At 44.5% G+C, this 25,581-nt stretch overlaps 1 long non-coding RNA gene across 2 annotated transcripts in view; it reads left to right on the plus strand.

Moving 5' to 3' along the window:
* Positions 1 to 24,508, plus strand: part of LOC142765337 (uncharacterized) — a 144,834-nt gene extending 120,326 nt beyond the window's left edge. For both annotated transcript variants that reach the window (XR_012884195.1, XR_012884194.1), the window contains one exon: positions 9,183 to 24,508. This is a non-coding gene — a long non-coding RNA (uncharacterized LOC142765337). The remainder of the gene's footprint in view (positions 1 to 9,182) is intronic.
* Positions 24,509 to 25,581: the final 1,073 nt, after the last annotated feature.

Below are 25,581 nucleotides of genomic sequence, written 5' to 3' on the forward strand. Positions count from 1 at the left end.
AAAGCAAGAACGCCCGTGTGTTTGAGATTGCGGGCACGTTAACCATCCCCAGGTGGTCAAAATTAATACGAAGCTCTCTTCCACTACTGCATGCCTCATAACTTGGGTACTTTCGACTTTTGATGCCGTAGCCCCATAAAAACAATCATTTTCACTTTTTTATTAAAGACATCAGAATTTACACAATCATTTTCCCTTTTTAATAAAGACATCAGAATTTACACATTACAGCACAATGAACTAGAAAACACAAGAACTTCTACTCACGTCCTTCCCCTCTTTGTAGAAAACAGGCGTGTAACAAACACTGCTTCGGCAATTGCACACAGTACAATCCACCAAGTTACGTCAGCTTGGCAAGCTTGCGCAGTTGCTGGGCTTTGTTCTTCATTTGAAGTAGCCTGTTTGCAAAACTGCCTTATTCTCATGGCAACGTAACCATGTAGCACGGTAGCCATGATTTCTTCTTTGTAGTTTGCACAAGGAAATAAAAATTTTTGCTCTTCAAGAACACTCTCGACAGTGAGTTCGTACACATTCTTGTCAGCCTCATGCCTATGAAAGTGGGCTTCTGCAGCTTGAAGAAAGCGGAAAATGTGACGCTTCGGGTGCAGAAGGCCACCTCTGGTTTTGCACAAAACAGGAGCTCCTTCCGGTTGTTTGTGCACTTCACTTTCTTCAACCAGGCCTCCTCGACATACGAGGCAGACCGTGTTCCGAAGAAGTTTCCTACACATGAACCCTGCAAGGTGATAAACAATGCACTCAGAAGTCCCTGGAATTTCATAAACATGATCAAAAACATCCTCACATTCCACTTCTGCTGAAACTAATCCATCTAGTTTTTCTTTCAGCTCCTTGAGCTTTGTCGTCTGTGCACCAGCTTCTTGGAAAGCAAGCTTTAGGTCTTTCTGCGTTGGTGCACAGCGTTCCTGGCTACCCTGGAGTTCGCAATTTCCAAATTTCGGTGGCTTCATTAGGCCATAGAAGGACAGCATATTATAAAGTTGAAGGAAAGTGGGCATAGAAGGGTGCTCATTCTGACCTCATACATGGCGAATGATGCCAAAAAACCGCTCTAGCACATCGTGATTAAACTTCCCCGTCAAAACATACTTAAAGCTGCAGCCTTTTAGGAGGTATTTTGACAGCCCCAGTGCTGAGAGGACTGTCACACGAAGGCCTTCAGCTGTCTGTTCGGTTAAGAAGCTTGCTCGGGCTATCTTGCCTGATGCGGCCTCCTTTTCCCACATATTTAGCCAATGCAGGAAGGAAGCAAGAACCCTTAAATCCTTGCTTCGGTTTGTAATTCCCTTCTTGGGATGGTTCCTGTTCAGAGCGTCAAAGAGGTCATTGAACTTTTTTGTGAACTGTGCTGTCCCTTTAACATTTTGAAGGCCATCTGTTCCCCTAGTTGAGTAGAATTCTAGGCCATCTGCTACGCTTCGGCTAAAAATTTGTGTGGCCAGCTTCACACGCATCTTTTTCGGTGTTTGTAGGGTTGATGTGCGCAAAAGTTATCTTAGGGCAGACACGCAGGTGGGCAGGTTGCTTCCCATCCTCAACAAATAGCTTATCGTAATGGGCCCAATGAGCACGCTCACCATAAAAACAAAGCACCTTTTGGGCATGAAGACGATTACGCACACACTTCATCAGATGCGGCGCATCTGAAAAGACATAAACACTACGTGTGTCGTCTGCTGGGTGTACAAAGGAGTGCCTAGTGTGCTGCAGTGATCCACTTATTCCAAACTCCCTCCACATGGAGCAATTTGTGTTTGCACCGTCACACACCAGTGCATCCACGAAGGCCCCAGCCTCCTCTAGCAGAAAAATCGCTTTCAGAACCAGCTGGGCGAGTGTTGTGCCCTTAGTGGGCCCTTTGCTTGCAAAAGCTGCAATTGGTTGAGAGTAATCGTCTCCAAACGCACGAAAAGTAAAACAAGTCCGTGGTCGGCAAGTTCATTAGTGGTGCTGCCTTCAATGTCCCCAAAATTACTGTAGCCACTATAGGTCATTGTCTTGGAATGCACTCTCACTTCCTTGCGTACTTGCATTTCATCAAATACAAGGATACCGTGCCTCTGAAAATCGTTCTTCGTAGCCAACTTCTTCTTGAGGGCAGCGAAAAATTGGCTGTCAAATCCGCATTTTGCCCTAACCAAGCTCAAGTACCTCCGAATTGTTGTTACACATGGTAAAGGTAGCACATCATTGCCACGAAGGAAAGAGTATGCTGCAGGGCTGCGGATGTGCAATAGTAGGCACATCAAAAGCCAGTCTTCTGTGTAACGCCGGCTTTTCCTATTCTGAAACCGGTCTGCTGAAATGCACTCTTTAACTACGGTTAGTTGTGCGCTTGGAAGATTCATTTGACCAAGTCTGACATCAAGCTCTTCCTCGGAAATCGTTTCAATGCGTTGACGAGCTTGCTTGTCGACGATCTTGCTTAAGTTCTGCAGAAAGGTTCTTGAACCTCTTGAGAAGGCGACTTTTCGATCTCTTCAAAGCATAATTAGCACGTCGCAGGGCTGCTATCTTGTTTTTGTTTTGCTGCCATGGCAAAGTTTGCAAACCCTGAGAGTTCTCTTTGCGTTTTTTCACCTGTTTTCTTTTTTGGTGTATCCACAAGGTGTCTGAAAGGTTGGTGCATTTTCAGCAAACCGATGCGTCCGTGTTGAGTATGACTTGGCAGCAGTTGTGCCGCCATTTGTCGTATATGTCAACAAATGCACTTTTTGGCTCCGCATCTGGATACTCAAGCGTACTTCGCCCTCCAGCACACTGCCTGATTTCTTCTACATGCTTCAGAAGGTCTCTGACATTTGCAACTGTGGATATGGGGCCTGAATGCTGAATCTTTTCTACCAGCACTGCCTTCCCTAGGAGCACCGTCTTCATGTTCATACTCGCGTCGTTCTCCACAATTCTTGGTGCCACCAATTATGATGTAAAGCTTGCGATTCATGAAGAACACGACGCAGTTGCGCCTGGCTGGTCAACATGTGGTGAATTTGACGCACCTTCACCGGCGATTTTCACGCACTTCAACTGGGAAAGGACGACGCTTTTTGATTGGCCAAATTCAATCCTGTGAAAACCCCATGTTTTCGATGGAAGGCAGGGCTCCAGTGGGCCATCAAACAACGTTCCGAAGGGCGAGGAAACAGCCTTCGTTGACAAATCTGGGGCACTTCGCTCACGCTCACCTGCAAAATTTGCGCTTTCATCGGGCTGCGCCGAGAAAAGTGGGCCGGAGCCACATCCTCCGTGCTCTGGGCTATGGAGATCATTCGGCTGTTCACAAAGCTCCTTCATTAGAGGTGCCACATTCTTCTTTTTCGCTGGTGGAAAGGGCTAAAGAGGCTGTCGTTCTGCGGGTCGCTTCCTGCTTTTAGTCATCTTAGAAAAGTACACAGGGCAATCAGGAAACTTCGTTTGCACAGCGTTCTTTGAAAGTTCCGCACGTTGTGGTACGCTCATCAGGACGTGTCCCTTGTATTCGGCAGTCCTTGTTTTCGATACCAGGTGCGGCTCAAAATGTCTTTCACACATGTGGTCCGTCGGTTGCAGCACCCGGTCTTTCCTTGAGATTGCATGGCGCCACACTTTCAGTCGTTCCTCTTCTTTCGGTGCCGAAAACAAGGAAAACTTCTCGCGACAGGACTTATATCCTGTCGTGCAAAGAGGCACGAAACACTTTTTTCCCATCGCAGAACTTCACTGAACACTTCGAACAAAAACACGGCGCTCCATTCCACTGAACATGTTTGTGAAACAAGTCGCTGTCGCAGCTTTGTTACGTTCCGAAGACCACCGAATATGTGGCGCCATCTAGCGGAGCTCCTCAAAAGCACGACCAGGCTGCGCGCTCGCCACCCAAGCGGCGAGCCGGCCCCGTTGAGACACCTCTTATTCTTCCACCGTGGTCGGAACGTCGCTTCGCCTCGCTCGTGGCTCACAGCGAGGACTCAATCCACCGCTATGAATGGCGGCGCGAACTGCAGACTTCGCCTACTCCTGGGCCAGTCGCCGAGCATGAATGTCTGTTGGCCTCGTTTGTTGGTTGCTCAGCCCCATGAACAGCAGCCGGAACAAACACACAATGTCTGGTTCCTGGGTCAGTCACCCGGCCGTACTCCTGCGCGACCACGAACGCTGGTTGAACTCGAACACGACCGTCGAGCACGGCTGAAGGCACGGGTTTCTCTCGCTCGCGAGGCTGCGCTTTATCAGCTGTCGGTGTCTTGTTTCTCCTTGCCCCATGGCACATACGCACACTCAGAAACCCACTGTGCCAGCACACGAGACTTTCAGTTTCGGTTTTTTTTTCGCGCATCACATATACAAGCTACACATGATAGACACTGGCCATGTGTATCATGGCCGGTCAGTAGTTTCACAGCATGCCAGTTTGAATATTGCAGATAATGTCACCCAGTACACATGTGCGATGGGGCAATGCGTGGGTGAGGCATCCTGTTGGCCATAAACTGGTAAGGTTGGGGACCTTGGTGAGCTCTACCCCGCGCATTGGTCCTATTTTGCAGTTCAGAAATATCGAAGACAACAAATAATATCGACACATTCTATTCATCATAGCACTCACTGTTAATCTAAGCATGCTGAGGGAACGTGACTGCGGTGTAAGTTTTTAACACACGAAGTGTTACGAAAAGAGGGTAGCCATAAGTACGAATGTTGTACGTCTAGACATATCTTAAAGAGTCGCATATACTTTGTTTCACCAGTTTACACTTTTGTAGCAGTACCATCAGCAACATTTAAAAATTGAAGTGCTTGTTTAGGCGGCCCAAGGGCACGGTTTTGTTCGGCCCAAGGGCACGGCAACGAATACACAGCCTGAGATAGAGAATGCGCACACTCGATAGGGTGGCTGATGATAACCACCGGCGATAATGTGGGCAGAGTCAGTAACTGACGATGATGAATATGATAAGGTATAAATGACAACACGCCCGCTAATCTAGTTTTCTCCATAATCTCCTCCCCCACATTAAAGCGGCGGGCCTGTAGGGTGCATGCCAAACTGGCAAAGACCGTCTTTTGAAATGGTTTATGCGAGAAACGTCACCAAGTCGGAAAAATAAGACACGATGTGATATGTCATGAGTGATATTGCAATCTTGTCTCGTTTGCGCATTGATTCGAGCATGATGGTAACATTGGGCCAGTTTTGAAATTAGTTGTTAGAGGGATGAGTTGAGCCCTCAGACGCTGCAGTGCTAGTCACGATTGGTAGAGCCCCACATGATGGAGCCATTGAGGGGTAGGAGGTCGAGGTGCGTCCGCTGGATGAAGCGTTAGTCCGCGCAATGGGTGAACACCCCACTCTACATAAAGTGGGAATTGGCGCGGTCCACCGAGATGCGGGGCGAGCAATGTGGTGTCATGATCAGAGGCAAGAACATTGCGAAGGGACCTCACGCGCGGTTGTGATGCGAAGACATCAGGATGACGTCGCGGCAAGTTATTGGAACGTAGTCGAGTTGAAGGAACCACGACACGTGAAGCCGCTGTTGTGATCAGCCTCTCTGGCATGGTGCCGCTTAGACTTGAGACGGTTGCCGAACAGCGCTCCCAGAGGTGAACGAAAAGCGACAACGACACGCTAACCGTATTTGGAATTTTGCGGGGCCGACGTCTCCCCTCGTAAAATTCTTGCAACTTACCCGCCCGACTGACAGCCTATGAAGGGCTGTTTAGAATCAAAGCAGCATAAAAAGTGTGGTTATCTTTGTACGTCTTTGCTCGTCGAAGTGCCGCGGACAATGGGCCAAGTGACTGAGGTCCATGTTCAAGTGCGTTCTCAAATTCTCTGTGCTGCCACCATGCCACCATTTCTACAAACCGTGGCTTCTCTGGTGCCTTTGACTCCTCACTGCAACGGATTACGGACTTGCAGCGGATTACGGGCCGGATTCACTATACTCATTTATGAAAACATTTTTGCGCAAGAGAAATTTTGTTGCGTAAGTTGATTCACGAAACGAAAAACATGTCGTAAGAGGCCATCGTTGTCACATCGGCCGCTGCAATAAAGCATGCGGTGACTGCCCGGGAACATGTCAGCGATAGTGATGCAGTTGCTATATTTGCTTACGTCACCGAAAAGTGCTCGTAAGTAGATTAACGAATCAAACTTTTGCGTGAAAACAGCGTGACTAAGAGAAAATCCTAAGTGTTGTCTGGACTACTCTTAGAAACAATGTGGCTACTGAGAACCTGCCGCCGCAGTAATATACTTTGGTGCCCTTGCTGGTTTGGAGTTAATTCAGGCCCATGAAGAGCTACCTGATGACTGCTGGTGCGTTTTAACTTCTTTCGGCGCTTTGAGTTAAGTGTGTTGTTTCTCTTGTTCGCAGTGGATGGTATTGACAACCACCGTGGTTCAATAAGTTCGAAGTTGCAGTAATTGAAGAATCCTATTGGGCGTCAATGGCGATAAATGATGCATGTAAAGATTTGTGGTTGGATGAAAACCAATATGCTACATAAATGGTCGGTGCATTGAACGTGGCACGGCATAGGATAAACCTTATTTATGTTGTTGTGTTGCGCCCCATATCATCCAATTAAAAGTACGACTCGAGATCCCTTGTCTCATTGGTGGAAATTACCACCGAAGAGGTTAATAGGAGCGCATTCATTGCACGCTATCGGAAATAAAAATGAAAAAAACTTTCTATTAAGTGGTTCTTAAAGCTTGTGCTTTAGTGTACTTCAAATAGCTCTAACTGGCCAATGGGTGAGATCTTTGAAATACAGATACACTTTGGGACGATCTGGAACGGCGCGTACTTTGTAAACCGAAGCGTATTAGAGGTGTGCGTAATTACGCATGGAACTACAATCGAATCAAGCATTTTCACTTTCACAGTTCAGAAACCAATATGAACCGTGATGATATGGCAAGCAGTCAAGATAAAATGACCCTAGTAACTTTAACTGACATTGGAAATATGCAAACCCTCACGATTCTGGAGCAAACCTTGGCTGATTTTGTCCGTGCGACAATTACCAGCCGTTTAACATGGCGCACGAAGATCATTCAAAGGTAGAGCGAGCCACTGACGTGTATTTTGTGCGACCTAGCGACCACTTGACCTGAGAATAATTGCGTTCTTAAGGCAAAACCCTCGTCGCATGCCCTAATCGAAGCAGACGACAAACGCGAGCAGACGACGGCTTGGCCGACAGGCACAGCTTGTGATTGGTTGTGAAGCAATACCCTCAACATCAGCTCACTTTGTGACATAGCCAAAACACTTCTTTCATCTGGGACGCCTGTCGTGCGCGTCATATCACCCCCCTCACACGTAAGAGCAAATTTTATGAAAAAGGCGCAAGCATTTTATAAGAGCTCTCTTGCTCGCAGTTGTCGAAAACAACATGGCATCGTAAACAGCATATCGGTTGGTGCGAATTTCGGCAAGCACTTTTCGCATGACTTACTTCAGCGTTCACCCGAACGCATTGTGATTACGGCAGCTCTTTTGGTGCCTGTTAGCAGTATGGAAAGCGGCTGCGGTAGTGCAATGGTGTACGGCGCAGCGAAGCCTCTGCGTCGATGTGTTTATCAAGCGGGGATCGGCGCCGGTCTATCGATGGCAACGAGCACTCGAGAAGACTGCAATGTGTGTTTGTGTGCCGATAACAGTTCGTTCGCTTGACATTCCAGTCTCTCAGTTGGGCGCTGTACGGCATTTCGAATTGACAGCGTTTTGGCACGTTACTTGAGTGACCCCAAGTACAGTACGTGCGTAAACGTATGAACTACGCGCTGTGTTCGGTTTTTGCTTCGCCACTGGTTAGCCAGGGAAATCTAGTGTTCGGCAGTGAAACAATGTTTGTTGTGAACATTGGTGCTGTGTTGACGTTTTCAAGACTTGTGAAGAAGCTGTGCTCGTGCGACCAAAATTTGGAAGACAGCGTTGATAACTGTTTTGCCCTGCGATGTTGCGTGGTGGAGTTTGGTGCTTTTGTTTGTTAGCTCGTCAGTTCTCCTTTTTGTGATAATGGTTCAGCGAACTGGGAGCGCGGGGGTTAACACAGACACAAAGAAAAGAAGAGGCACTCAGCACGAGCATGTGCTGTGTGCCTCTTCTTTGCTTTGTGTCTGTGTTTACTCCCGCGCTCCAAGTTCGCTGAACCATCATGAATTACTAACTAGCCCACCTTTCCATCCTATTGCAATGCTTTTTGTGATAACCATAGTCCTAGCGTTGTGATGTGATGAACCGAAGCTGCGAAATGCTACATTCTGTTGTGGATCGTGCTACTTTGCCTGGACTGTTCTTCAATAAGAACTTGAAAGTTCTATGTGGCAGCCAGAGCCCGTGAACGTCAAGCTTCCCTCCGGCTCCCAGAAAGAGCAAAGATTTCACCGGTGCCTTGCTTTGGATGAAGTTGTAGGCCAGTACCGGCTAACTACAGGTTTCCGAGTTCGTCTGGCCATCTTTTTGCATGTCACTAGAGCCTTGACAACAGCCGGTTATGGCCAGATCTTATTGACGTGCATGCCTGACCAACCCTTTATTGCTGTCATCGGCACCTTCTAGTCTGCAGATGTCCTTTGCCTGTTGGCCATAGAGCTCACTTAGTTCCTCATGACACTGATGGCTACTAAATGCTGCCATCGGTGAGTTGACCTTGCAGAACTAAATTTGTTGCTATTTACGTAGTACTATAACGTGTGCAAGTTTTAAAGCCCATCAGATGTAATTTTTTCCTATGTTAGATTCAAGGATGAAAAATTTACTACTACTGTTGTATACATACATGTAATATAGAGAGGCGGGCAAATGCATCGTTTTTTGTGATTAGATATGAGTGAGCTCTTGTTTGAATAATAAGATGGGCCTGCCGATTTACCATGTTTGATAGTTCAAAAGTTAATGTGAATTTATATTCCAGGAGCCAGGTGTCACTTGAGTTTATTTCGAAAAATTAGTTGTATAGACGATTACCGCTGCGGTAGCACTATACTTGACTAAGACATATATATTGCGGCACGTAAATCTTATAAGAGGCTTCAGTTTCAATCTGATGATAGCAGATTTGGTCTCTTTGACGAAATGATAGCTTCGTCAAATAAGTATTATAAGTGAGTGCTTTTAATGGTTGTTTTCAAATATTGCATTTTTTGTTCTTCACAGATCGGAGAGATTACTTTGTTAAGGTCCTGTGATGCATCGGTTGCATACACTGGCACATTAAGCTTCTCTATGACTTGGAGAACCTGTACAAAAATAGGAAGGACACGTGCTCCCTGAATGTGCAAGTCTATTTTCTTTTATTTACACTCGTATTACAGTGGAGGGGGGGGGGGTCACACAGAGAACTTATAATTCATACATTTCAAGAACACTGGTAGTGAAAAACTAAGGAGAAATAGCGGCATACATTGTTGTCAATACACATGAATTTCGTAAAGATCCGCTAACCCAGACGAAGAGAGAAAACAAAAATGAAATTTATACTGTACAAACATAAAAATACAGAAAGGATGTGATACGAACTAAACACTGCATAAAATTCGACTGCAGCTGAATACAGAATGAGATGTCAAAGAGCGGCCGCTAAAGCTTCCTTATCTATTATGCTGACCTTGTCAGCAGGCAGACGATTCCATTCAGAATTAGATTTGAGGAAAAAAGTGCCTAAAAAGATTAGTCCTGCAGCTATATTCTCTAACCTCGAGCTCATGATCTGTTCGTCTTGATACATAATGGGGCTGAAGAATATACTGATTTCGGTCTATTCCAATGTGGCCATGATATATATTGTGAAAAAGCTTCAAGCGCAAAATTTGCCTTCTTTTTTTTAGAAGCTCCCATTTTAATGTTTTCGTTGTAGCAGTAATGCTAAGGTTTTTCTCATAGCTACCGATAACATATCTTGCAGCCATGTCCTGAACTCGCTCAAGCTTGTCGCAATCGGAATTTGTGGGAGGATCCCACACAGTGCCACCCATACTCTAAGATTGGTCTGACGTAGCTCTTGTAGATAAGATCGCGGGCCTGCTGAGGAAACAGCTTTGTGTTACGCCGCAAGGATCTCAACACCTTACATGCCTTTGCGTTAAAGCAATCGACGTGCCTGTGCCAGCACACTCTATCTGTGAATACACACTCTATCTTTTTTATTACATTTGACCAGATTCCAGAACAACTTTTTTGTTGTTTCGAATCGAGAAGGCAGATTGTTGAAAAATTCTTTTTTCGCATGACGCATTTTTGCTTGCAGAAGTTTAGTTATGGTTTCATGTTCCTGGCAAGTCTCAGAGGTAGGGTTTTTTAAATTTTGTATATGCCCTGTTCCGTTTACCGGTAAGGCACCGCAGCTCACCATTGAACCAGGGCTTCGATTTACTAGGACGTGTAGTCTGCACCCATGAAGGCACGTACTTTTCTTGTAGGTCAAGCATTTTTGTTTTAAAAAGGAGCCATAACTCTTGAATGCTGCAAGCACCGGAACGGTGTTCGAATTCCGGAAAGAAAGCTTGCAATGCAAGGCCTATCTGGTGTACGTTTCCCTGGCTGTAACTATACATCTTTCTTGATGCGGCTCTCTGAGTTTTTTGGTATGTTAGCTTCATTTCACACAAAACAGCTTCATGGTCGCTAATGCCAGGTACCACCAAAACCGTTTTTACCCAGTTTGGCTGATTAGTTAAAAATAAGTCTAAGATATTATTTTGCTGGGATTGTTATCATTCAGCGGACCTGCATGTTGCCTGGATGCATGCATGGCAGCCTCATCTGGAAGGACTGCGATCTGCTTGCGAGCTTCGAGGGCACAAAACTGCCTATCGGCTGGCTGCAAGGTTAGTTTTTTCTTTAATACGTACGATTTAGTGAACAACACTTACTGTGCACAAATTGAAAACCCAAGCATGGTTGCTTATAGTGAATACCTGTATTATTCTCACACGTAATGCTTATTGAACATATATGGAACTAAATTGCGAGATCATTGAGAATGTCGAAAGCCTGTAGCTTATGAATGAAACTCCAATCGTCTAAGGCTCGAAAGCTCGTGCTTTTGAACAAGAACAAATACTTTGATTTTTTATTGAGCTCTTGAGCTTGTGACTCGCTCTGTAGATCAAGTGCTTTGGAAGGAAATAACAAGTGGGTGAAAATCGCCTGGCTGTTCACAACTTGCAAGGAGAAAGACCTATTGAACAAGCCTCCGACGACATAAGGCCAGTAACTGCATCTTTTGATGTATCTTTTTTTCTCTCAGTGCTATGGCATGTTGTGTTTCAGCCGAACGTGTTCACCACGATTGCATACTGATATATTTTTTTCTACAAATTTTACCTGAGCTAAGGATGCATTGTTGATCTCTAAAGGTGACGTTCAGTGTGCTTCAAAGCTATGGCTCTTCATCTCTCTGTCTGTGACTAGCCTACTTCAGCAGCTGTGCGATTCAGCCAGCACACATGCAAGCCAAGTCATGGAGCGCTCCTTTGGCGTTCTGTGCAGCACACAGCATATCCATCCGGCAAGACACTGATATCAACAACAATGGTGAGTGTTGGCTGCGCCTGCAGGAGGTCGTGTTTGTTGCATATATATGATTCTTTCCCCTGATGAAGTGCAGTTTTGAAAGGTTTTGTTTGTTTGGAATAATAGATGTCAGCAACAAGCATACTCATAATACACTAGTGCTTTGTGTCTTCTTGACTGCCGATTTGCTCTTATACGCGGTATGGTGAGCTGGCTCTGTTAGAGAGCCTTGAAGTTATGAACATTAGCTGTTGTGTTGTAATGCACTCTTACTTGTATCTCTTAGTAAACTTATTTGTGGTCTGCTTCTTGCACCCAGTGTAATGTCGAAATAGAAGAAACTTTATTGGCTTATTAGGCCGGGCAGAAGTTTCATGCCTTCATCTATAACATTGTAGTTTTGCTCTTGTAGCATAATAAAATACATTTTCAGTCTTCACTGTTTGTGTGTGTTTTGAGGCTTCTCATCGGCTTCTGAAAATATGACATCTGTAAAAATGAGCACATATTTTACAACTGTATATTTTTGCATGTAGCATGGTTGTAACAATGATCTGTATTTTTCTAAGTTCCGGCACTAACAAAGAATCCGGTGCTCCACGGTCATGTACATTGTATCAAGAACAGAGCACAGAAGACAAACAAGTAGAAAAGGACTGCCAATAACTGTTCTCCTGCTCCAAGTTCACTACAGCAGAAAGAGCACATTGTGTTGTCAGGAGAAGTTTCAATTGTACTCGTAGTAACATTCTGTGCAGCTGCAGTTTAACTTCTTAGCAGTGCATTATTCAGCAGTTTCTTTGCTTGCATTCCAAATTACTTAAATTTTGCATGGAAGATGACATTGATTGAAAGGCTGCTGTAGTGTTAATGGGCAAATAATTTTGAGCTGAAGTTTTTAACATGCATGTTAATCGAAGTGCCTGTGTGTCTCTGCATTGAACTGCCATAAATCACAGCATCCATGGTCGGCAGTGGTAACTGTGTTTGCATGCAGTAACTGTGTTTGCACCCCCCGACGAAGATGTTGAGCACGAGTGAACGACAATTCGCACCGAAAACCAATGTGATTTTTTGCGGAACCTGTTCGTAATGAAAACGACCCCATTCTTATAAGTGCATTTTCCGGGAATTTCGACGACCTGGTGTTCTCTAACGTGCACCGAAATCTGAGCACACGGGCCTACAACATTTCCGCCTCCATCGGAAATGCAGCCGCCGCAGCCGGGATTCGATCCCGCGACCTGCGGGTCAGCAGCCGAGTACCTTAGCCACTAGACCACCGCGGCTGGGCCAAAATATTATTGATCTTTCCAATGTCTTCTCCCCTGTTTTTCACATGGAACAGTTCTAGGTTGACGGAGTAGTGCTGTGATTACTGTTCCATTGCCAGACAAGTACACTTTACGGTTTCTTTTTATTCCACATTGCTTGACAGACTTTCGACAGCTGCCGCTATAAAGAACATAAATGCCAATGAAACTTGCGTGTAGGGTGTAGGCGGCAGCACCAGCCTAGCTTAGTTTCGTCTGGTTAGAGTGCATTCTAGCTACACTGTACCCTAGCCTCCCTAACGTAACCGCCGAGGTGGACTACTCGAACCTAGGGACGGGGATCTTCAAGGGGCAGGGGGTACACTAGCGTTAGCCTCTCCTTCCTTTGCTACAGTACACTCTAGCCACACTGACGCAACCGCTATGCTGCACTACTCTCGGACCAAGCGGCGGATATCTTTTAGGGGGGCCCGCTAGCGCTATGATGCTATGCTAGTCTCGCTTTTCCTCCCTGGGGTATAAGCCCCGTTCATGTAAAAGTACGTTTATAGTGCGATGTTATTGAAGCGTTGGCAAGCATGACATGGGTTGGAGAGCATTGGCCGAATGTAGATATACATTGGCTGTGGCTGTGTGTCGGCCTATGATCTGTTTTCGCCGACATGACACTTCGAACCATAATCTCACCTTAACAGGAGCTAAAACATGAACGAAAAAAAAAGAAACTAGCGGGCCATGCACGTGTTGTCGTTAACATGGCTGCGCCAAGTGCTTGTTTTTTTCCATATGAACAGCTCATTTAACCAAAACCTTTATTCGGCGAACGTAAAAAGGCATTTTTAGGCACTTAAAAGCTGAAATACCCACGACCTTCAATATAGGCACTGATAGGCACATTAAGTGTGTGATTAAAATGTTTCACATCTCTTGATTCGTGTTTTTATCTTAAATAGGCTCGAAATGTGCTGCAGCGAAAAATTGGCATTTTGCCTGAAGTTCCGGTCTTTACTCATATGCATTCAAATCAAACATCAGCTTTAAGAAAACATTTAAACTAACACAGAATTTGCTCTTCGAGAGACTGTGTGCGGAGACTATGACGACATTGTTAATAAGACTGGTTCTACATGACCATCTTGCTTTCTTTTTTTGTGTGTGTGTGTCTCGTGAGCCTTATTATGTTCTTTGTTTCCTTTCATGCATTGTTTCTTGCTCGCGAGTTATAAGTGCATTCTTTTATTATGATTGTGGTTCAACCTTTGTCTTCAACTTTTGTAGTGCTTACTAAGTACATGTCAAGCTCTATATGATGATGGTCTGAAAAGTTCTCGACCTGATGTAGAAAAAAGCATATGGGACCTTCAAAATTAGTTTTATTTTTCAACACCCTCTCTTCTCAATTCTACAGACTTGTTGTTCTATCAGTGCACCAGAGCCAGAGCTCATAATCATATGGTGGTTTTGGGACGTTCAACCCCACATATCCTAACTCCTAAGTGTCATCAACTTATTAGTTAGCATGAAAATAGTTATTTTTCATAAGCCTCAGGAAGATTGTTTTTTCCCGTCCAAAAGGTACTCCACCATGCATTGCAGCATACCAAATTCGAGGCAATAAAATGAAACACGTTTTCAACTGCCCATTAACAGAGTGACATGCTCTGGCCACTTGATGTCACCGTGGCTGCTGATCTGAGCTGCCGGGCGCACTGTGTGGCGGCCTCCGAGACTGCGTGCAACCTGTCAGTGTGCGGTCTCGGAGGTCTAGAATGATAGAAGCTGAAATCTTCGAGAGCACTCATGAAAGCTCTGAGATCACCAGTGCCCCTCATGGGTTGAGGAGGTCAGCCAGAGGAGAAAAGGAGGGTATGATACAGTTGCCTTTAGCGACCTTGGTACACGATGTCAGTAAATTTGTGGTGCGAATAATTTGATGATGCTCTAGCCTAAAGGTTTACAAAACTTCAGAAAACCGTCTCAGGGTCCCTTCAAAACAAGACGGCACTAATTACAAACACTACTGCTGAGGCGCCACTCAGCCCCTGAAAAAAATTAATCATTTCCAGTGCCTTGACACGGTGCTTTGTCTGGCACAAATTTAAAAAAGCATGCTCAAAAAATGTTAATATTCTGTGAGCCTTCTTTGGATACTCAATGTTGACTACCCAAAATGACGCAAATAGACAAGTTATGCCCCCAAGTAACGAAGAGGTTCTCAATATTCGCTCCCCATCAATGTATAGGGACAGTCCTTCATCCGCTTCTTTTAGCAGACAAGGGGTGAGGGGTATGTCCTTCTGTAGACGAAAGAGCAAAAGCGCAAACTAAGATTACAGTTTTACTAGAGCCATAATTTGATTGACCAAAATATACTTGAAAAAAAAAAGTTTCTGAGCCTGGTATTTGCCCTTCTAAAGGCCGAAACAGTCACATCTTTGAAACTGTACATTATTGCAATATTTAACTCATCTTCAGGCTATTACTGACAACAGCCATAAAAATAAGTATCGTTCCCGAGCATTCAATCTGCCCAAAAACATACACTCCGAATTTATTCAGGGCAGAAGGGAAAGCCACGCTAGAACTCTACTTAAGGCCTACGGCAAAGACAAGGAGGCGTTGTTCGTAGACGCAGTGGAGTACCCTAGTCACAAATCCTATGTTGCGGCAGTAATAAACACCGACCGCTAATGCGTAATCGCGTGCTCCATACGCTCGAATAATTCGGAAATCGCGGAAGAGGTGGCTATTGCACAGGCCATAATTTCCCCAAAGTGTAGGTGTAGGTTTCCCATGTCATCAGCGACTCGCAGTCGGCAATTCGTAACTATGCACTAGGAAGAATATCTCCCGAGGCAGCCAACATACTCCTCCACAAGGCAAATCTCATATCACCCGAGTAATTCCAAGAAAGGTATATTATATGGTTCGCAGCCCACACCCCGTGTGTGTCCCTCATTCCCAACCTCAACGAGGAAGCTCACCGCGTAGCGCGAGGTCTCACTTACCGCGCTTGCACTGGAGCTTCACATGAGGTACTGGGAGGAGATGAGTGGTGCGAGAGGGACAGAATGTTTAGGTTCTGCGAAATTATCTATCTAATTCTACCAAAAGTCGAGGCGCAGATTTCCACCACCTAGCTCCACATTAGACAGTTCTCAGGAGGTTGACTGGAGGCGACTTCAAAGTAGAACATTTCCCAACCCGAAGCACCTAAATCGCATCTACCCCGAACTATAACCAGATGACTCGTGTAAACTATGTAGCATGAGACGCGCCACCCCAGAGCATATGTTATGGGAATGCACACAGATACAGGACGCCAATGCAGTCTCCCCAGAACAGCTTGGGGCGCCGTGGAGAGCCGCGCTGATCAGCTCAAATCAGACAGATCAAATATGGGCCATCCAGCGAGCACGGGAGGCGGCTGAGAGACAGGGTCTCTCCACCGCCCCTGGCACGGCTTAGGCCCACGCCTCAATCCGCTGGTTAAATAAAGTTTGCTCACTCACTCCTGAGCATTCAGCACTAGTAAGCTGAACATTTTCTATATGATTCAGTTCCGTACCTATGGCAATTATTGCATTTGATAACACTAGAAAAGGTCTTATCTAGTTTTTGTAGCTGCTAATGTGCCCTCAAAAAACAAGTTACCTTGGCATCAACGTACAGCATACTTTCAAACTTCAATCATGTTTTCCAGCACTACATTCATGTGAACAAAAAAGGTGCAAAGCACAGACAACAGTGAAGCAGCAGTCTACCACAGCAGTGGCATGCCTGTGTCACATGAAAACACACATTGTTTTTTCTTCCAATACTCGGGGGTAAAATTTCTTTCCTTCATGGTCACTGCACACTGTTCCACTACGATAAGCATATTTACTAATATGACTGCACATGAGGCACCATGTCATTGGAAACACAATGCATGCAATGATCTCCTTGTGAGAACGGCAGTATTGTTAAATAAATAATAAATCATAGAGGAGAAACCTGACACGCCACTATTGCTGCGATGTCTAAACTTTCAGCCAAATGTCCAGCCTGAAGTGGTGCTGCTGACCCAGGTCGAAACCAAAGAGTGCAGATGTAAGCTAGCTGAAGCAGCAATAAAGACAATGCGTGCCTAGATCAAGCTTCGAAAAAATTAAGCACAAGCAGGGTCGATTCGTTTGTGGAGCTGCGATTGGTAGTCTGCAAAGTTTTTAGATACTGTCAGTTAGAAAAGCTCACTGCGGAGGCGGCCTCTACTCGTATGCGCTCCAAGAAGCGGCGCTAGCGTAGCATTGACAGTGAGCCGCCACCGTCACCGGCGTCCCGCGGCAGCGATGCTTTTCTTTTTTAGTTCGCTTGCTCAGACCAAAGCGGCTAGATCTTGAAGGGAAGGTTGAAAGTTAGATTTCGGTCATCACAGCAGTACTTAACATGTTACATGACAATCAAGCATGCTTCATTGAATTAGCAGTTTAGCATAGTAAACATGCCGACGTGCGGCACGCTGGGCTGTCGAACTGGCTAAGACTCTGAGGAAAACACTTGCGATTGGAGGCACTTTTTCAAACCCCCAAAATTACCCTGCAGTTCCCAGGACCTGAACAGCTGCTATTCCACGAAAAGCCTTCTTGGTGATAATCAAGACGCACATTTCTGACTTGACCCTTTCGGCCCTGGAATTTTTTCGTCACACCTGCAATTTTTTCGGTGTGATATTCTGCTTCTTTACACCATAAAACATTGGTGTTTATTTAAAAAATTTGCGCGGTTAGCTTAACTTTAAGTTTAGAACCATGTCCTCAAATGAGGACATCAGGGCCCAATGTGTGCAGTCGAGGCAAAAGTCAATGTTAGTGTAATGATTTATTTTCCATTTTATACACCTACTTTGGTGCAGCAAAATAGTTTCTAGCAACGCGTGTAATGTTCAGGGACGGACATAAAATTCTTTGAAGCAGTTTCTCCCATTCATGAGGCAGAGGTAGACATTGCACTTTTCACACTTGATTCTTGGCTTGCCCTTGCAGCCTTCCAGCATGCAGCGCTGTTGTTCTTCTTTCGCAACAGGCCAGTGACTGGTTTGGTCATACCTGACATCTTCCACTGGCCTTTGATTGCCACACTGAAGCTTTTTCAATAGCTGCATCGGGGAAGAAGACGGTCTCCCACGCTTTCGCGACGCAACAGCCACACCAGCTTTTACTAGGGCGTCCATAACTTGCAGCGTGAAATCTAGAAGGTCCATCTGATCGTTCACGCGTAGTCCTTGTTGCTCAGCATCACCTCGATATTCCAGCTAGGAGTTCGTCACAGCCAAGTTCATGAAGTGTGCAATAACGCGAAGTGTCCATTTTCTAGAACGAATGTTGGTGCAATATAGTGACACAAGAAAGTCGGTCTTGTCAACTTCTCCCATGCTCTGATTGTATTCTTGCACTACGTCAGGCCGTTTCACTTCAATGAAAGCACCATCTGTCTTACTCCATTGGGAGACACAATCTTCTTCTTCAACAGCTAGGAAGTTGGATGCCATGTTCACCGCGCGGTCACCCAACCACCGCGTTATGGCAATCTTTCCATCACTGCTTACTAAAGTGTCATGGGAGCCTCTTCCAGCTTTTTTCAATTCTTTCTCCGACTTCAGTGGACACTTTTGCATCCTGTTGATGCGTATAGTGCCGGCAGCATATATCTTCTTCTTGTCGAGTTCTCGAATCACAGGCAAAGATGTAAAGAAATTGTCCAAAAACAGTTTGTCTCCAAGTCCATCCGGAATCCTTGACGTGAAGTGAAGAACCAAAGCACCCGTGACGCCAAATTTCTTCTTTTGGTCTGGATTCACGCATGTCGTTGAACCTTGGTAAATAATAAAATCGTATATGATGCCAGAAGCTCCGCACAACATATACACCTTGACGCCCCACGGCTTTGGTTTACCCTTGACGTATTGTTTTATGTCGAGTTTACCTTTGAATGCTATGATCTGCTCGTCAATGCATAATCGTTCCTCCAACGTAATATTGTGGCACCTTTGTTTGAAGTAAGTCAGCAGCGGTCTCACCTTCTAAAGGCTGTCACTGGAATTATTCTCTTTGGTCACGTCGACAATATGGAGGCAGTTGCACAGTTTTTCAAAGCGGTTCCTTGACATATCCGCCATCGCGAACATTTCTGTTTTCAGAACAGGCTTCCAGTATAAACGCAGACAGGGGTATTTGACAACGCCCATCAGCAAAAGCAGACATAAGTTTTCTTATTTCTTCTTCATTTGTTAGGACCGATTTGCCTTCTTTGAATATGGAATACATGTTCGTTTTGTCAGCCAGTTCAACAAAAACGCTCTTGGGCACGTAACGTGAGAAATATTCGTATGGCGTTGGCAGCTCACCTTGAAGAGGTTCATTTTCATCGCAAACTCCCCTGAAATCGGCTGACGGCTTCTGAAAAGCTTTCCGGCACCACAATGTTTCTTGACATGCCTGTTCCTCGTCTGACTCGTCCAACTCATCTGACGCTTCCCGCGTTTCAAGGACGCCGTCATTGCTCCCAGTCTCTTCAAAAACGAAGTCATCGTCTTCCTCATCTTCAGTATCGCCGACATCCGATAGGTTGCCATTGTCCAACTGAGCGAACATTTCATCCGCGTCTTCGAGCGGCATGAAGCGGGGCCTACAGGCTCTCGTTGCTGAGTAGAAGAATTGAGGTTTCATTCCGGCACCTGAAAAATAAGCAAAAGCAGCTGTACGGCCACGAGACGCCACACCATCCCCTGCGAAACGTGGCAACCACAGAGCCCTCGTGTACTCAAATGAGGACAAATGCTCTTATGCACACGATCACTGAAATACGCATTTGCCTTGAAATATGCATTACATTGCATTGAAATACGCATTACATCTTCTATATAGAGTTAAAAACTTTGTGCTAAATTCTTATCGCGACAGCAACAGTGGTTTATGGGTGAAAAAAATACAAAAATCCGCACTTACTTGGCCCAGTGCCCCGTTCGTCGTCTTCCATCTTTGTTGTTTCTCGCTGCTGCTCTGACGAACGTGAGGGCGCGAGAACTGATGTCAATGCCACTGGAGATGTTTTGCCAGCGATACAATTTTGATTTCAGTTTCGTTTTTCTTGTTAAAAGCGCCAAAAAAAACCTTTTTAGGACTTGTTCTCGTTTGAGGACACCAGGGCCCAAAGGGTTAAATTTTGAATCCGAGGACCTAACCACTTGCTGCGAGCACATCGTAGAGGGAAACGTGAAACTTTCATTTGGTATGTGGACGCCTAAGCCTGGAGCGTTTTCTCAAGTTTTCCTGAATATGCTTGCACACCTGTCTAAACCAGCAGCATTAAAGCTCAAAAATCACCAAAACTTAGAGAAACCACGAATTTCGAGGGCTGTAGTCCTCAAGTGGTGGCTATCTGTCGAAGTTAACATGAAAAACAGTGATGTTGACGAAGCTACTGGCGTCCCCTCCGATCCCGAGTTGTGTACCAGATTTAGCAACCACTTGGTTAACTGTATTATAAGCCGAACAATGTTCCAATTCTGGAATGCCGAACATATCCACGAAAAAGATTTTTTTTTTCAAGTTCGCTCTTTTTGTTACGCCAAAAGCTTCAAAGCGAAGTCAGCCAGAGGGTTGCGCTATGAAACCATGTTGCTCATTACTTGCCTGATCCTTAAAATATCCGGCCCTGCTGCTACTTATAGGTTGATGTCAAAGGTGAACATACTGTCTCTGTTGACATCGTCACGTCTTAAACAAATGAATTATCAAGGGAATTTTGCGAATTTGGCTTCAAAAAGGCTTTGGTCAGGAATATCAGTTGTGCTGGAGGAAGGCTGGTCATCAGTTAGTCCACTGATGACCAGAAATCAAAATGGTGCAGGGGTAAAATGCAACACTTCTCCTTTAAAAGGCCCGGGTTCTAAGCACAGCTGTAGATAGTGCATTTTTTATTTTTAGGGTCATTTGCACAGCTTTATTTTTTTGGCTTGGTGTTTTTAATATAGCTCAAGTTGCTACATATTGCTACAAAAAGTTACGCAAAATGTGAAGTAAAGAACACGAAACTTGACAGCGAGCGTATCTGTTTGCAGTGCCATCGCACAAAATTCAGCAAAAACGTAAAGTGTGGCCTCCGAGATTTTAGTGAATACGAGACTCGTCCTGTGCGTGCTCGATAACGCTGCTTTCTAACACTGGCCGCTAGCTGACTTCAAAGGAAAAACTGAAAGATTACAACCTTCAGTCAGCAGGGCACTGTGAAGGTCGGAATATTGCAAAGGTAGCAATTTTCCATATGTTCTTTCACTGTTCCTCCTCACATTCAAGGAAAGGATATTTTGCTGGTTACATTAATAAAGCAATCACAAGGTGTTTGTAAACAGGTGAACGTGTTGAGGTTGTGAATAAAAATGTTGTAGTCTCATATAGCTGATTTTGTTAATAAATACCTTGAATAATTAATAATAATGTAAATTTCAGCTGTATTCATGGAAGACCTAAGTAAAAATAAATAATGGAAATGAATATTTGTCCTCACCTTAAGTACACTCACAGTAAAATTTCTTTACTTCACATTTAGCGGTATTTTTTGCAGTTATACATAGCAAAGAAGCTAAAATTAAGAAACAAAAAGCAAACCATTACAACTATAACAGGTGACACTAAGAAAATAAAAATTCACCATCTACAACTTTATTTCGAACCCCAGCCATTTGAGTAGGAAGCGGGCATTCTACCCCCGAACCACTTCAGCAGAGCCGTGCGCAACCCTTGAAGCGACAACACACTGCAGACTACTGACCACAACGCGACAAGCAGATTGACCCTCTTGGAACTTCACTTTATTGGTGCTGCTGCCATTCTGAGTGCTCCCTCTGTTCTAGTACACCCTACCTTCACTGAAAAAGCCACCTTGGCTTGTGTTGCTTTTGAAGCCAAAAGACTTCCATGGTACTTCACAACATACTGACGTAAAAAGCAAGTAAATATACTGAGTTGCACATTTTTGCACTTTCTTCTTTCCTCTTTGAAATAAATTATAGGCAATGTTTTACAACGAATGTCAGATCGATAGTGCAAATCACGTGAACATGTCGACATGCATTTAATTTTAAAGTGCTCACCTCCGGAAAAATCACATCGAGTGCTTCATTGCAGCGAGCAGCTGCAAATTCCAGTGCTACGAGTATAGGGTTATCTGAAAACAGTAGGTGTAGTTCAGTTCTCTGATCTTTAGATTTTGTTAAAGGAGCCATGAAACGCTTTTCTAAGAAATCATTCAACTGCCTAGATACAAACGTACATGGTCATTTGTACATTAAATGGTTGGTGCACTTTTTAATAATTTAATCTACCTTCCTTGTATAAGAGCAGGTTAGTGTTGCAGTCTTATGCAGGTGGTCTGTACATGGGTTGTGGGGGACAAGACAGTGTATCATTGCCAATATTCTTGTATATTCTTTCGATATATGGCACCCAGATTGTGCGACAATATTGCAAGGTTCCCTCAAAGTCATATAATCGGGGTTCGAATATGCATACAAATAAAGTGAATCAAAATGATTGGTCATGATACCATCTCAAGACAAAATGTCATATGAGGTGATTAGCTTATATTTTGCTTTTTGTCTTTTTTTCTTTTCGTGTAGAAAAGGGGTTAGACACTTTACTGGTGTTGGGAGGTGGTGAATGTTGCGCAGAAGACGAGTGACATTGTCATCATTAAATCAGATCAGAGTGTTGTAATTGTAGCATGGATATGATGTTGAACTGGCTCAATATAATAAAGAAGAGGTCAACGGTGAGCTTCACCATGCAGACATTGGCACGTGTCCTTAGCTGCCTTGCCCATATGCACACATACCAACATGATCGCAGTCTAATTTTAGGGCGATTCTTGCATACAAACCACTTCCAAACAGGCCAGTCGCCGTATATCAATCATTAAGATTCCATATGTGCAGTACAGAGACGCAAGTTTGATTCTCACTTGCAGTGTCTTTATAATTTTTACATATTGAAACAAAGCAATCAAAGGAGCTATGAAACAATTGGCTATCACTGTCTGTTGTGGTGGTTAATTCTTGTGCAACTGCACATTCCCACAATTCTAGTGCATATATCAGATAGATATAAGCATACAAAAGTACTTATTAAACATCTTTACCAGCTTCCCCATATATCTAAGTGGAAGTGGCACTTGCATGTTTTACCTCCAGCAGCTTCGCTGAATTTGGCCACTTCTCTGTCGTCTCATTCCTGAGCGCCAAATCGCACAACTTTTGACACCCTTGGGTAAATTCATCCACAACATTCTTTTTATAAAGAATGTCGAACTCAAGCAGTAGCTGAAAATAAAATGCAATAGCGTTACTACAAGTTCCCCCAAATAACACACTATAAGGGCATACCGAAGCCTCTGATGCCAAAAAAGGAAATAGCACCAACGCCTCGAAAATATTCAGGCTTTGAAGGCGCTCATGCCGCTCTTGATTTGTGGCCAAAAGGCCTGCCCTAATGTCCTCCTCTTGGGCGAATTCTGCATGATTGTGCAGCCATTCATTGTGTCGCTCAATTGATTCAACCGTTTCGCCATAAACAACCAGATGGCTGGAGTCCTGCAATGTGTGAACAAGAATTTTAGGCCAAAGTGTTGAAAGCAAGGGTGTCATTGCAGCCTAATGAAATAAAATGGGAAACCTCAAACTTATTTCGATAAGCTCTGCTCGGTCTGAGAGGAACAAGCAATGCGCTGTGCTATGCCAGAATATTAGGCCAGAAAAAAAATCACTGCGTTATGTGGTAAAGAAAGCAAAGTGGTGCATGGGGAAGTTAGTCTAGTATAAGGCCAGGTGTGAATTTTATGGAGAAATCAGCGGTACAGGCTCGATACGAAGGAAGTCAGAGGAAAAGCAAATGAACAAAATACTATTTGATAAGCAGCCTCATACAAGCATGAAGAACTGCGAGTAATAATGACTATTAGTTATAATAATAAACAAACAACTACCGTATTTTCTCGTGTAATAAACACACTTCTTTTTTTCGAAAAATCGGAGCAAAGTTGGGTTGCGTTTATTATGCAGGGCAAATTATATGAAAACTTTTTCAGGATGACATAAAAATGTAATGTAAAAAAGAAAAGGTAGGTCGCTTAGCCTTTCGCAACTGACATAGGCATACGCTGTTTGGAAGCAGCTTATTTGTTCCACTTCACTCATCTTCGGTTCATGGAAGTCGCTATCTTTTGTAAACTGTCCCTGCGACCCCCCGCACACTCCATGAAAGCGTTTTGCAGCTTTCTTTTCTCACAATCGTTTAACCGCAACAGTGGTATATGCTGTGATCTCGAGGGGCGCTCAGAAGCATGCGCAACGACACTACGATGCACTTTGCCAACATCGTGGCAACCTCGCACGACAACAGTGACGCTGTTGTTGACATTGCATCAAGCTACCATCAAAGCATCCAAAACAAACTGTCGATAATATTAACAACAAAATATGGCTCCAGTCTTGCTGTGCACACAAGTTACACAAGTAGAAAAGGTAACCTTGAAGCACGCGTGGATAACAAGCATGAAGAGCAAATTGCAATCGATACGAAAATCAGGGGTGCTACCATGTTTCAGAAATCGTCACAATTTTTTTCTGGGCGACAAGCGGCCTTTTTTTTTTTTCATTTTCCACAAACGTGCGACGCGACCGAATGGCCCTTGGCGACAGCACTGGCAATAGCAAACCCTGTCCTTGTCGCTCGAAAATCACGGGCAGTTGGGTGGGCCTTGAAGTTAGATTTGCAGAAAGCAACCATTGGTTGGCGCTGGCAGTTTCATGGCCTTTCTCACTATGTGCTTAAGAGCTGCGATGTCTCTACCCTCGCACGGTTCATGAACATGCTGTGACGCACAGATATAAGAAACGGGATGTGCCGCGTGCCGATAGAAACAATACAGCGCAGGGCAGCAGGTAAAGGGGGGAGGGGAGCGAGCCACGGTAGCAAAGGAGTCGGCATAATAATAAAAAATGAATGATATCCAATGGGCAAAGGGGTGCCAGGTGTCTGGTCGCAAGACTGCAGCGGAAGGATGCAGGGGGCGCGTTTATGATGCGGGAGAAAAAAATCCAAATTTTGACAACAGAAGTTGGGGGTGCATTTGTTAAGCGAGTGCCTCTATTACATGAGTAAATACAGTATGTGAAAACAAGTTGTGTTTGGGTATGAAGAGTCAGAGACGTAAGACTCACAAAGAGGTGGCACAACTTCTTGTTCAAAATGTCTTCTTTAGGCTGCCGCGGCCTTTTATGTAGGCTCTGGGCCCGCTTTTCGGCTATTTCTGGAGGGCATTTCTCGACTTTCTTCCTCATGTTTTTGAACTTATTCCTGAAGCTCGGGACCCATGACTCCTGCAAGTTATATGAATTAACAAATTAAGCACTACACAATGAAAAGGCGAGTAAGCTATGTGGCCGAGAATACTCATACAATGTGTAATCAAGATGTTTGGAGACTGGTTCAGTTTTGAAGTAATTTGTGCATATAAAAAAGCTCTTGCCTTCAATATAGCTGCTTTACAGCAATAGGGTACTCCCAATGTTCCTGCTACTTTGCAAATACATGCTAAAATGTTTTCCAGAAAGAGTCGAGCACCCTCAACCTACTAATTTATTAAAAGTTTTACAACTTCGCAATTCACAGCCTTATTTCAACTTTCACAATGCGTTTTTAATTTTTGGAGTTAGAAGTAAGTAAGAGTAA

This window comes from Rhipicephalus microplus, chromosome 6 (genome assembly GCF_043290135.1).
Source record: "Rhipicephalus microplus isolate Deutch F79 chromosome 6, USDA_Rmic, whole genome shotgun sequence".
NCBI classification, from domain to species: Eukaryota; Metazoa; Arthropoda; class Arachnida; order Ixodida; family Ixodidae; genus Rhipicephalus; species Rhipicephalus microplus.